Source organism: Pinus tabuliformis, chromosome 3_2, assembly GCF_031772625.1.
Source record: "Pinus tabuliformis cultivar Carrire ecotype Pingquan chromosome 3_2, CPIR1, whole genome shotgun sequence".
Taxonomy (NCBI): Eukaryota; Viridiplantae; Streptophyta; class Pinopsida; order Pinales; family Pinaceae; genus Pinus; species Pinus tabuliformis.
Window position 1 is genome coordinate 178,829,339 of NC_142302.1, and position 13,055 is coordinate 178,842,393.

Below are 13,055 nucleotides of genomic sequence, written 5' to 3' on the forward strand. Positions count from 1 at the left end.
GAATATTCTTTTTTTTTTTTTTTGAAAAAATTCAAAAATTAGGAGTCATTGGGAGATTTTTTTTTTGGCATAACTTCTGCATACGGAGATCGTTTTTCGAACCGTTTGCAGCGCTGGAATCAGGAGGACGAGATATATCCAGTCATTCAAGTTTGAACCAGTTCTCAGAACTTTCATTTTTGAGCATTTTACGACACTTGGGACATGAGCCCCTGATCACATGCAGGCACAATGTAAGGATCAGCTGACTGCTGATTTTGAAGGGGAGCCTGGTTGGGAAGGCGATAATGCAGCAACTTTCGAGATGACCATCGTAAGGACGTTGCAAGGGGAGTTTCAAATCTCAAATGGTTATGGACCTGAGAAAGCTACACAAGTCTTGAACATAATGGGCAATTCCTATTAAACATATTACTCTTACATTGTTGAGAAATAGAAGCCAACGGGGCCTCTATTGATTTTACTTTTTGGTCTCTCAAGAACACCGAAGCACTTTCATTACAGAGAATGATTTTGTTTTCCTGGCCAAGCACGGGATAAATGTTGTCAGAGTTGTTGTTGGATGGTGGATTGCAAGTGATCCAAAACCTCATGCTCCTTTTGTTGCAGGATCTCTAGCTTGTCTCGACAAAGCCTTCTCGTGGGCACAGTAAGTGAAAACTGGCCTTCATTCTGACAATTTTCAATCCTGAAAATAGAAAACAATCAGAAGTCAAGATAATGGACTAATTTCTACTTAACACCAAGGATCCAATGAAGCAACCAGATGGACTGGTTAAGTTTAAACTTTAAATGAATCCTCTAGCATAAAGAGAGAAGAAATCCAAGATGGTATAAAGATCAGAAGATGAAGACCTTGTTGAATATGGGAAACTCTGCTTTAAAGCGAGTGCAGGCCACTTCTGCAATTTGAGCATTATCGCCTCGTTCTTATCCACCAAACTGATTGCATGGGAAAGCTAGTATTTCTCACCCTGCCAATCGTTTCCCAGACTCCTTAAGTTGTCAGAAAAGTTTCAAAAATTGTGAATCAAATAAAGTTCTGAAAACTGGTTGAATGAAAATTACAGGGATTTATTGAACCACCAAACATAATATTGACTCTCAAGTTTTAAGTAGATATCATTTAAGTTCTCAATATAAAAAAAAAACATGAAACTTCTTATACAGGTTGAGTGTAAGTGCAGAGTGATTTGGTGAACAGAACCAGTCTATCAGTCAGCTTTCCGGTAACAGAGGACTCTACGACAACATTACAACATATTTTTTAAACTAATGAAAAGACTTTTAAAAGGCTTGAAATAAAAACCAGACCTAGAAAGTTATAAAAGTCTGACCTTCCTGGTATAAGATACAAACTATTATTAACACCAGAAATAAAAAGACAACCACAATGAAGAGTACTTTAAACATCGTCGGAACTAACAGATTCTAGAACAATATAAGTTTGGATAATACCTTGATCATTTGAAGAATAAGGTACTTAATTTTTAACAGCATGTTATTCTCGACAATGTCATGGCTTATTCTGTGTGACAATTTACATACACTATATTTGATTTTTCCAAGGAGTGATGTTATTCAAAATATATCTCCCTGTGGGTGTCCTTATGGTGCACACAAACAATGATCTATTTTCAAGACTCCCACACCCATCATCAACGCGAAAAGGATATTGAATGGGTAAGCCACCACTACTTGTCCTACAGAGACTGGATTGAGCAGCAACTTTAATAATTAACAAACATGAAAGAGCTGCAAATATACACTTCAATCCAAGCAGTACTTTCTATGTATGCAAGTGGACGAACCACTGGTACACTTTTTTATTATTCCATCCCTTTTTAGCCATTAATTTTGGATCTCTTATGTCCATTTCCACAGATAATTGTGTTGAATTGATCCTTCAAAGAGTTATAAGTTGCACTAACTCAAGGAATATTATTCATTCAGAAAAACCTCAGTAATTTTTGGCTTTCATCTATGGCACCCAAAGCATTCAAGTTCCATGGGGGGTCTATATTCTATCCACCGAGCTAAAGCTGGAAATTAATTTTGTATAGGCAGGTGCGAGAGAGAAGACAATTGAGATAAAAAAAAAAAAAACATAAGGACACACTGAAGCAACAATAAGATTTTTATTTTATTTTATTTGATAGGGAGCAAGCTGACATCTTGGAACAGAACGTAATTCTTACCTCCAATGATGTAAAACAAAAAAGAACAAGCAACTAACTTCTTTATAATCCTACAATTCAATGCCAACTTATTGTTATAATATAACAATTTTCAAAAACAAGTTACCACTCTTGATGATTCATGTGGGCCCGTGGATTGCCATAATCCTAAAGTTTTCAAAATTTTACCATTCCATACACTTATTCACTCACAATAATACTCCATTTGCATCAGCTTGTTGAGAATATATTGATTTTTCTAATTGGCCAAGGATTTTGTCTCAATGTATTTCGACTAACATGGAACACTGGGATTCGAGTGTCTCTCATATATTTCTTTGAGTATTTTCTCAAAAAAAAATCAATCAGTAAAAATAGAGTATTTTCTCATTCTAGAGTCCTGAGAATTGATACTTTCAAGTGTCAGCTTGTACAAAAATATGAATTCATATGACTGCTCAAAAACCACAAAGGACCATATATATATATGGTTTCAGGAAATAGATATTCTGCTAAAAACAGATGTACCTGTTTGTGTCAAGTTACCATTTTTTGATTCTTCTGGCAAACCAAATCCAGCTTCAACCCATTCTGCTTGTTTTGGTAGTGTGCATCTACTAGCATGTTATGGTAATGAAAACCATTTGTGAAAGAGATAAACCTGAATGCAGCCTTCTTTATTTGCCTCGCCAAATCATCCAATTAACAATGAATATGTATCTCATAATTCATCCATTTTATGACCAAAGAAGAATCCCTGAATATTTGCAACCTCATGATATCCATTATAGCTTTAATAATATGTGAAGAGCCTTCAATTCTGCAAAATTGTTTGTTCGAGTGCCCAGGCAAGCCTTGTACTTGATGAAGTGATCCTTGGAGATACTACTCGGAATTCCATCTTCACCGTTCATATCATGTGGGTCTTGGCTTTTGGACTGTCAATGATGTTTGACTTTCGTAGACACTTTGCATCCTAGATAAAGTCCACAAAGCTTATTGTATATCTGGAAAGTAGGAATTTGGGTTCTTTAAAAAATTGAGCATTTCTTGACAATGATATACCCTATAAGGTTAAACATGGAATTGCTCTATATTCTCTTAGATCCTTCTCTGGATACAAGTCTTGAAGACATCCTTCCATTGTGAATCCCCTCTATATATTTCTTGTAGTCAATTTCTTGAATGTTTGCACAAATGTGGACCATATGAGTAGTAGATGAATAAATGAGGAATAGATTTTGTTTCCCTTGTACACGACATACAATTACTAAGGCCTTGTCTCCCTCTTTTCTCTGAACTGTCCCAAGTTAGGACCTTTTACATAAGTGCTAGATAGAGAAAAAATATTGTTTTCTATGGGTCCTCTATTTTCCAGCTTTATTTTCCAGATTTATAGACCACGACCACATATCATTTAGACCAGTTTGATCAATTAAAGCTTCATATCCCATTTTGATGTATATATTCTTGTAGCCTTATTATTTGCACACATCAAAGAGTCCTCTTCATCTCAAATTCTAACATAAATTCTTTTTATCTCAATCAGAGACATTCGCCAATTTTTAGACCGAGCCGCATCTATGCCCAAATATGGGGTTGATTTCAATTCCTGTTGCCATACATTTGTTGTCAATGGTCTACAACCTGATGAAGTGTATAAATCCATTTTCATGAACATGGTTTTTCAGATTTGATTTAAGAAATTTTGATCTCCACACCCCATAATAGGATCCAAATCCTATCCTTCCATTTTCCTTGTTACCAACTTACTCGGTTAGAAACTATCCATTCGTAGCAAAACCTAGCACCCAAGCTTTCCACTGACTTCAAACATTCTTGATAGATTTCCATGGGGATCTTATACAATCCAATATCGATGCATGAGAAATGTATTTTTGGAGAATTATAGCTCTCCATAGACTTTTGAAAATGCTAATCCAAGTAAATTCTGCAACCCAACAATATTATCACTCGCAACAATTCACATCGGTTGTTCATTGGTGTAAAATATTTATAGAGGGTAATAATCTTCGAGGATCCATTGCCTAAGTGTTTTCTATATTTTTTCACAAAGAAATATTTTCTCTTTTGTTATTCAAATTTGTTGTAGCTGCCTTTCGGTCTCTTATGTTGGAAGAGCAGTAAATCCATCTATTTGCAGGGGGAGTTTCAAATCTCAAATGGTTATGGACCTGAGAAAGCTACACAAGTCTTGAACGTAATGGGCAATTCCTACTAAACATCTTAATCTTACATTGTTGAGAAATAGTAGCCAACAGGGCCTCTCATGATTTTACTTTTTGGTCTCTCAGGAACACCAAAGCACTTTCATTCCAGAGAATGATTTCATTTTCCTGCCAAGCACGAGATAAATGTTGTCAAAGTTGTTGTTGGATGGTGGATTGCAAGTGATCCAAAGCCTCCTGCTCCTTTTGTTGCAGGATCTCTAGCTTGTCTCGACAAAGCCTTCTCGTGGGAACAGTAAGTGAAAACTGGCCTTCATTCTGACAATTTTCAATCCTGAAAATAGAAAACAATCAGAAGTCAAGATAATGGACTATAGGTTAATTAACTTTTTGGAAACAATGCTGCAGGAAACACGACATTAAGGTGATTATCGATCTCCATGTTGTTCCAGGCTCACAAAACGATGATGAGCACAGTGGCACCAGAGATGGATTTATTGAATTGCCTGAGTCGCAAGAGAACATCGACAAGATTCTTTCTATCATTGATTTTCTTGCTGCGAGGTACAAAAAATTCCTATAGCAGTAATTCATTTCGATAGATTTTGACATGGCTTAAGAAATTGCTCCATAGAGTAACTATATTTCTGGATATAGTAGAAAAAAGCCCCTTCTTTTCCAATCAATCAGGTCCATAGCAAATTTTTAAAAATTGCTTCTGTGATTGACAAATATGCTACACACCCCGCCCTTTTGGGCACTGAACTTTTGAATGAGCCATGTTCGCCTGCAGTTAGCTTGAAAAATGTGACTAATTACTACTCAAGGGGTTACGACATAGTTCGAAAGTATTCGTCATCGGCGTATGTGATAATGTGCAACAGAATCGGCCCTGCTGATCCAAAAGAGTTGTTTCAAATTAACAACGGCCTGTCTCGCACAGTTGTGGAGTGCATTATTACAATCTCTTCGATGACGCCACTTTCAAAAATATGACGGTTCAGCAAAACATCGACTATATCAAAACCACAAGAACTCAAACTGTGCAGAGCCTCATCTCGGCCAATGATCGTACTTTTCAATAAACTGTCTCATTTCTTGATTCATAACATTTTCCAATGCTACAGGGCTTATATCATAACTCACCATCTTATAAATTTGAGCAATGCTACAGTACTTACTGTAAGGAATTTCCAAAGTAACCATCTCCAGCGAGCACATGCCGAAATAATAAATATCTACAAGCTCATTATAATCCTCCTCATATAATTCTGGAGCCATGAATTCCGAAGTACCAAGGGCAGAGTGCGCAGCATGAACATTTCCCAGGGTAGTGGCAAGACCCAGATCCCCAATCTTCAGAACACCACCATTGCCATTCACAAAAATATTGTTGCAATTCAAATGTCTATGAATTACACAAGGCACATGATTATGAAGATAATGCAACCCTCCAGTATCTGAAGTGACCAATTCTTCAAAGCCTTCGTTGAGACATGACAGTGCTTCTGGCAGTACTCTCTCAGAGTCTCCAAGGTACAGACCTCAGTAATAAAATTCACATGACTTGTCTTTCTGTCTAGCCATGCATTGTAGAGCATAATTATGTTTTCATTCCTGAGAGATTTCAACATACAGACTTCTGCATAGATCCTCTATGTGGAAGCATCATCTAGGTTTTGCAGAGGCACCTTGTTCCAAGCAACCTCAATATCCTCTTCTTGATCAAAAGCTCGGTATACCTTCTTCATAGCACCACGGCCCAACACATCTTCATAGCGACCATACCTATTAGTGGGATCTAGTTCCACAAAGGGCTCCCTGTCTTTATCACAGGTGTCATATTCTACACTAGGCATTTCTCCACCTCCTATAGGAAAGGAAAGCCTTACCCCAGAATTCCAAATTAGGTTCCTCTTCTAATTTGAATTTAATAAACAGAAACCCTTGCAGGGCTATAGGATGACAGAGAAATAGAGATTTTCCCTAAATTCGGAAGACGAACAGACAGCAAAGACAGAAGACTTTGCTTCCTGTGGGATTCAGAAATCCACCCAATAAATTTAAGTGTAAAAAATAAAATTGCCACGCAATCTTAAATCAAACCAGGAAATCCAAAACCCTAACTCTACACAGAAACAAATTATGTTCGCAGAAAAGAAATCTCATAAAACTATTTTCATAAACAGAATCCTCAAAAAATAAATCTGTGAACAGAACCATTGCATGCACAGGGTTCCATACACAGTGATCAAGGAAAGCTAGCTTACAAAAACTTGTGAACAAAACCATTGCATGCACAGGGTTCCATACACAGTGATCAAGGAAAGCTAGCTTACAAAAACAAATAGGAGCATGTGTGCAGTTTTGGTGGATTTCCCATTGAATGCAACTCCTTGCTAAATTAGGCGGAGCTTATGCTTCAATAGTCTAATCTGCTCATCAAATCTCCCACATTTCTACAATACAAACGCACGACATAGTATGTTATAGAGCAGAGTATATACTGTATAATGCTTATGAATATGCGATTTGTTTGAGATTATACCCTAAAGAGATCAATGAGTACGTTATCAAGAGACTCTTGTGCTTGCTTAGAACAGAGGTGTCTGAAGGACTTTATGGTCTCGATGGCCTCCAATGACCGGTTTTGTTGGTTCATCACGACGGCCATATCCTTCAATGCGTTGTCGGTACGGTCTCTGGCATTAATAGCTTTTCTAAACAATGCAATGGCGCTAGCAGGATCCTTTTCCACGAGTTGTATCCTCAAAATTTTGATTAATTTGATCTTTCACACAGAAGGTATGAATAAAATAGCATGTTTTAAGAAACATCCGACAAAATAGTTCACCTGAAGGTGCTTGGCTCTACCGTAAGGGGTGTCTCCAATCGGGACCTTGTACAGAGCATGAATTAGGTTCCTCTTCTAATTTGAATTTAATGAACAGAAACCCTTGCAGGGCTATAGGATGAGAGAGAAATAGAAATTTTCCCTAAATGCGGAAGACGAACGGACAGCAGAGACAGAAGACTTTGCTTCCTGTGGGATTCAGAAATCCACCCAATAAATTTAAGTGTAAAAAATAAAATTACCACGCAATCTTAAATCAAACCAGGAAATCCAAAACCCTAACTCTACACATAAACAAATTATGTGTTGGCAGAAAAGAAATCTCATAAAACTATTTTCATAAACAGAATCCTCAAAAAACAAATTTGTGAACAGAACCATTGCATGCACAGGGTTCCATACACAATGATCAAGGAAAGCTAGCTTACAAAAACCTGTGAACAGAACCATTGCATGCACAAGGTTCCATACACAGTGATCAAGGAAAGCTAGCTTACAAAAACAAAGAGAGAATGCGTGCAGTTTTGGTGGATTTCCCATTGAATGCAACTCAGCAGGGAACACGTTGTTCTGCTCATAACGCCAGGATTTCTGGAAGAAAACGGAGAAGACTCGGCTTCAATTGTCATTTCCTTTGAGTTTACAGTCAAGGCGGATTCAGCAACGAATTTGTAACCATTAGACCAATGCGCAAACCATTTCAGCAACTAATTTTTTTGTAACCATTCTTATCTAACGGCTGAAACCTTTGCAATCGTCTAACATATAATCTTATGGCGTATAAAGATGACAGGTAGGCAAAGAGGGGAGTTGATTTCAAAGGGAACGCCTTACGATGTAAAAATAGTAAAAATAAGTAAAGTTATCAAAAAGTAAAAAGGAATAAAATAAGAAAGAATTATATTAAGAGAAATACTAAATTAAGTTAAACTTAAAACAAAGAAATAAAAGTTGCATGTTGACACATGGAGTGTGTGCATGTGGTTCCCCTTCCAATGTTTGCTCTATTTAATAAACAGTGAGGAAGATGAGAGATCATTCCATGATTCCATCATCCATTCTCTTGGGAGAAAAGTGTTGTGAGACAAAGGAATCCCTCGCAGTAGTATATTGATTGAGGGCTCGGGGGTGGCCAGTTGTAGCAAGATTTTGTTCAACTGACCCTATGGTTGGGTGGAGAGTCGTCCCCAAAACTTTGTTGCGGTTAGCAGGATTCAAATAGCGTTCAACTCCGAAATCACAAGTAAGGAATACCATCGCCACAGGTAAGTTGTCTTTGCTTATATTTCTGAATTTCGATGCTAAATAGTTGATAAATTGCGTGTTGATTATAAATCGCATGATTAATCTAATTAGTTGCATGTTTAATTTTGGGGTTTTTACAGTTAGAGTGCTCCAAGAAAACTCTAAGTGTCCAAGAGAGAGAGAGAGAGAGAGAGAGAGAGAGAGAGAGAGAATAATGAGAGAGCTCCAAAACTAAACTGACCAAGCCTGCCCACTGACACTCAAAAGCCTTTTTATTAATGAGGCCTCTATTTTCTTCATTTTCCTTCATTTTCCTCCTCACATGCAACCTATGACCTTTCACCTCCTTTTTTTTATTTTCCTTTAATTTCATAAATAAGTGTGCCAAAAATGCCTTTTTTCCCTTTTAATGCATTTACCTTTGACTTTTCCAATTTCCTTTAGCCATAAACACATCCAATGATGCCCACTAGGATATCTTTGCCCAACATTCAGCTTGGAATACGTGTCCCTACCCCTAGTCTTATTTTGGCTTTATTAACTTTTATTACGTGGAATTTTCACCAGGGCTGTTACAGAACCCTCCCCCTTAGTTAACATCGTCCTCGATGTTAAACCACACAGAGACCTCAGCAAAACCGCTGAAAAGAAAACATACTGCCCATGGAGCTTTATAACTTAACTCGTTGCAGTATTTACAATGAAAGACCTGCTCAAAAGAAAAACATCATGAAAACATGGCCAGATAAACACCATACCACTTACTGGAGTTTTATAACATAGCTCATTACAATATTTACAATAACCACATATACACATTTCCTAAACCAATAAATAAAAGGATACGATGCCTACATCCACAAAAACGGAATCTAGAGGCTCACACCTCCACCCTCAAATTAATACGCAGATCCACCTCCTTCCCAGGAAGTCCAAAATCCACTGCCACAATCAAACTGCATTCGATGTCCGGCGCTATAATCCTACACCACTTGTCCTCTCAACGAACAATTACCGACTCCTTTTTCTAGGGCGCACTCCCACTATGCATTTGATTCCATTAGGCAATGCTAATGACCAAAACCAATATGTCCTCGACCTTCCCTTCTCTGCTACAATGTCCCTCGGGAAATATGGTCACCCCTTTCGTGCAGTCACTCACCTTCCAAGTTCCCCAACATCCCCTATCCTGGGCGATCCATCCCTTGGCAAGGATTCCTTGCATCGGAAAGTCAAACAACTAAGGCATATACCTGCCTCTGACGTTCATAACATGCACATGGCAATCAATGGACACTATTGGGTACCAATGTCCCATAATGGCCCTGCTCCTGAAGTGCTTTACCAACATACTGTTGCATGTTCCAATTCCTTTTGTCATTGTTGCTAATGCTTGCAGTCGATTTCAACCACCCAACCAAGGATTTCCATGCTTCCTGTACTAAGCACATAAATTCCATTAAATTAAAATAAATTTAAACAACTTCAAATCATACCTCATTAGTAGCTCGTCAATAAGGTACACTTGCCATCTTGTTTACTTCATGTCATAACATGTCAAACTAGCATCTTTGACTAAATCATCATGTATAAATATATCACATCAAGTTAGCTCAAAACACAACCATCATAGATCAAAATCATAAATCACATGTAAACATCATAAACCAGAATCATAATTCACACGCATAATAAAACTGAAATAAAATGCTCATACCTATCCTTTAATTCATCCTTAGCTTCTACCCTTGTATTTATTTTGTATGCACTCTGGATCGGTTTCCACACCTAAAAAACACCCAGTTCCTTCTCCTCAACCATGTGCACATACACATAGTGTGCATCACACACATACAACCACACACGACATTCAACGCCATGCAATACATGCACCTATATATGACATAAAGCAAATACACCTACACCTAGTGTACATCACAACACAATACATACACCTACATCCAGTGTACACCACAACACAATACATACACCTACATCCGATGTACAACAAAATACATATACATACATAGCGTACAACACAATGAATACACATGTCATGATACCACGACTACACCATGCACATACATAATATCACATGTACAAAACACGACATGTACGACATGCACATAATATGGCATGTACAACATGTACACAATACCACATATACACAACACCACATGAATAACGTGGATACAACATCACATGTACACAGCACCACCTATACAACATGTACACAATGCCACATATACATTGTACCACATGTACAATGTGTACACAACGCTAGACGACATATACACAACAACATATGCATGACATGTACATAACACCATATGTAGAACATGTACACAACACCGCATATTCACAACAACACTTGTACAACCATGCACACAACACCATATGTATATAGCACCACATGTACAACATGCACGCAACACCACGTGTACATAGCATTGCATATCCAACAAGTACATATCATCATCTGTAAACAACACTACATATCCAATAAGCGCATAGCACCATATGCACACAACACCGCATATCCAACATATACATAGCACCATCTATGCCCAACACTGTATATGCAATATTCACACAACACTATATGTACCACCATGTACATATCATTGCATAACAACATGCACACACACTATATATACACAACACCAAATGCACATAACATCACATATGTAAAACATATACAATATATGCACAACAGTAGTACCACACATCCAAAACAACATTGTCTCTACCAAGCAACCTTGCTTCCAGTGTCTCTCCGCCATCCATGCTTATCCTAGCATGTTGCCATCACGTTGTTTTCATTTCATTGATGTATCTCTCAGCATTATCTTATCCATAACATAAACATAAGCATAGTATAATCACAAAAGATCAATTCATATCCACATTATATTGACCTCATAGATTTGTCAAGCTACTCTTCCCACTTGATTCCTCATGAACCAGGAATCTCTTCATGTCATTCACTTGCATAAGAAATCATTCCTCCATAAGAACAATTCCTGATGACCCTGTCAGACTGTGACATAGATACATACATATATAAAATTAGGACAAAACAATCATGATCTAGTCAAAAAATGACATACCTACATGTATACATGTATACAGATATATACATCGACACAATCATGATCACAACATAACTACCATATATCATAAGGTCAAGGTTAAGAGAACTTCCTTTATCATTGCAGCGCATGTATGACATCGAGACCAAAAATTCCTAATGTAGCTAAGGCATCTGACGCCTCAAATCTATTTACTTTACCTTTCCTGATCCCGCCATCATCCATTTACACCAATGGACCCAACCAATCCAACTAGTTGTTATACTCTTGCCTTAAGCTACCCTTATACATGAATTGAGCCTCATCTAAGCCTTACATCACCTGTTGGGTTTCATTCATCTCTCACTGAGCTCTACTAACTTTCCTCTTTCCCAACCAATTCTCAATACTCTCAAAACATAAATGGCAATGCAAAGAAGCAAGCAGGAGAAAACCATACAATACAACACCACAAACAAATTGGCATGTCCATGCACAAGACGCAAACAAAACCACAATCAAGCACAACAAATCAGCAAAATACCAAAATCACAAGACTAACAACAGATACCATGACTCAATCCCCATGGTTCCCAGTGCTTCCAAGGGAAAGCTCAACCTGATCCTTCTTCAAGATTGCAAGGCAATATCTTTTCCATGTAATCCCTTGTATCATACTGCCATCAACACATAAATGTCAGTGTTCAAATAAACATAACAATACATTGGTTACCTTACCTTGTTATGCCAAACTTGTTTCTTGCAATTGAACACATCCATGTCGTCTCTCAAGGGACTCCAATTCCCTTAACAGATCCACATGTAACTAAAGACTAGCTAATATACCTATCAAATACAAGTTCATGAATCTAAAACATATCCACGTAATGTCAAACATCATTAAGGTTAAGAAGACTTCCTGTATGCAAAACACTCATTCGTTTGGAATTAGGGTTTCCAAACATTGACAAAAGAATTCTTGCCCAATTCCTTTCTTTGACCTTTTCCTTGTTGTACTTGAGTGTTACTATGCATTGTCACATCACCCAACTGCTAGTTAGATAAATACATGAACTATGACCTTGGCATGCTAATACCAAGCATGTTTCCTGGATTGTTTACACATGTCAAACACATGTTCTAATATCAAGACAATCATACCTATCACTTTGAAATCAACCTGTACCAAGACTAGCAATTGACATGTCAAAATTCATAGTCATTAAACATAATACCACAACTGTCACCTATTACACTCAAGTATAGGTCAGCTATCTCAACACATATGTGTTAGTACAATCATCTTAAAACAAGATTGTTCATTCAGGCAATCTTATAGACACATACTCATATCATACAAGTAATCAAACATTCAAACAAAAAATAAGCGACATAACATACACCAACACTCAAACACCAATTAAACGACATAATCAAACATTCAAGCACAAAGTAGATGACATAAGCAAGCTCATACCTTAATGTATCTCAGGGGAGGCTATTTTTTGCACAATCAATC

General features: G+C 37.4%; 2 pseudogenes; one reads left to right on the plus strand and one right to left on the minus strand.

Annotated features, from left to right (window-relative positions):
• Positions 1 to 220: 220 nt before the first annotated feature.
• LOC149180377 (glucan 1,3-beta-glucosidase-like) lies at positions 221 to 11,833 on the plus strand (annotated as a pseudogene).
• LOC149180378 (putative serine/threonine-protein kinase WNK11 pseudogene) lies at positions 5,444 to 6,225 on the minus strand (annotated as a pseudogene).
• Positions 11,834 to 13,055: the final 1,222 nt, after the last annotated feature.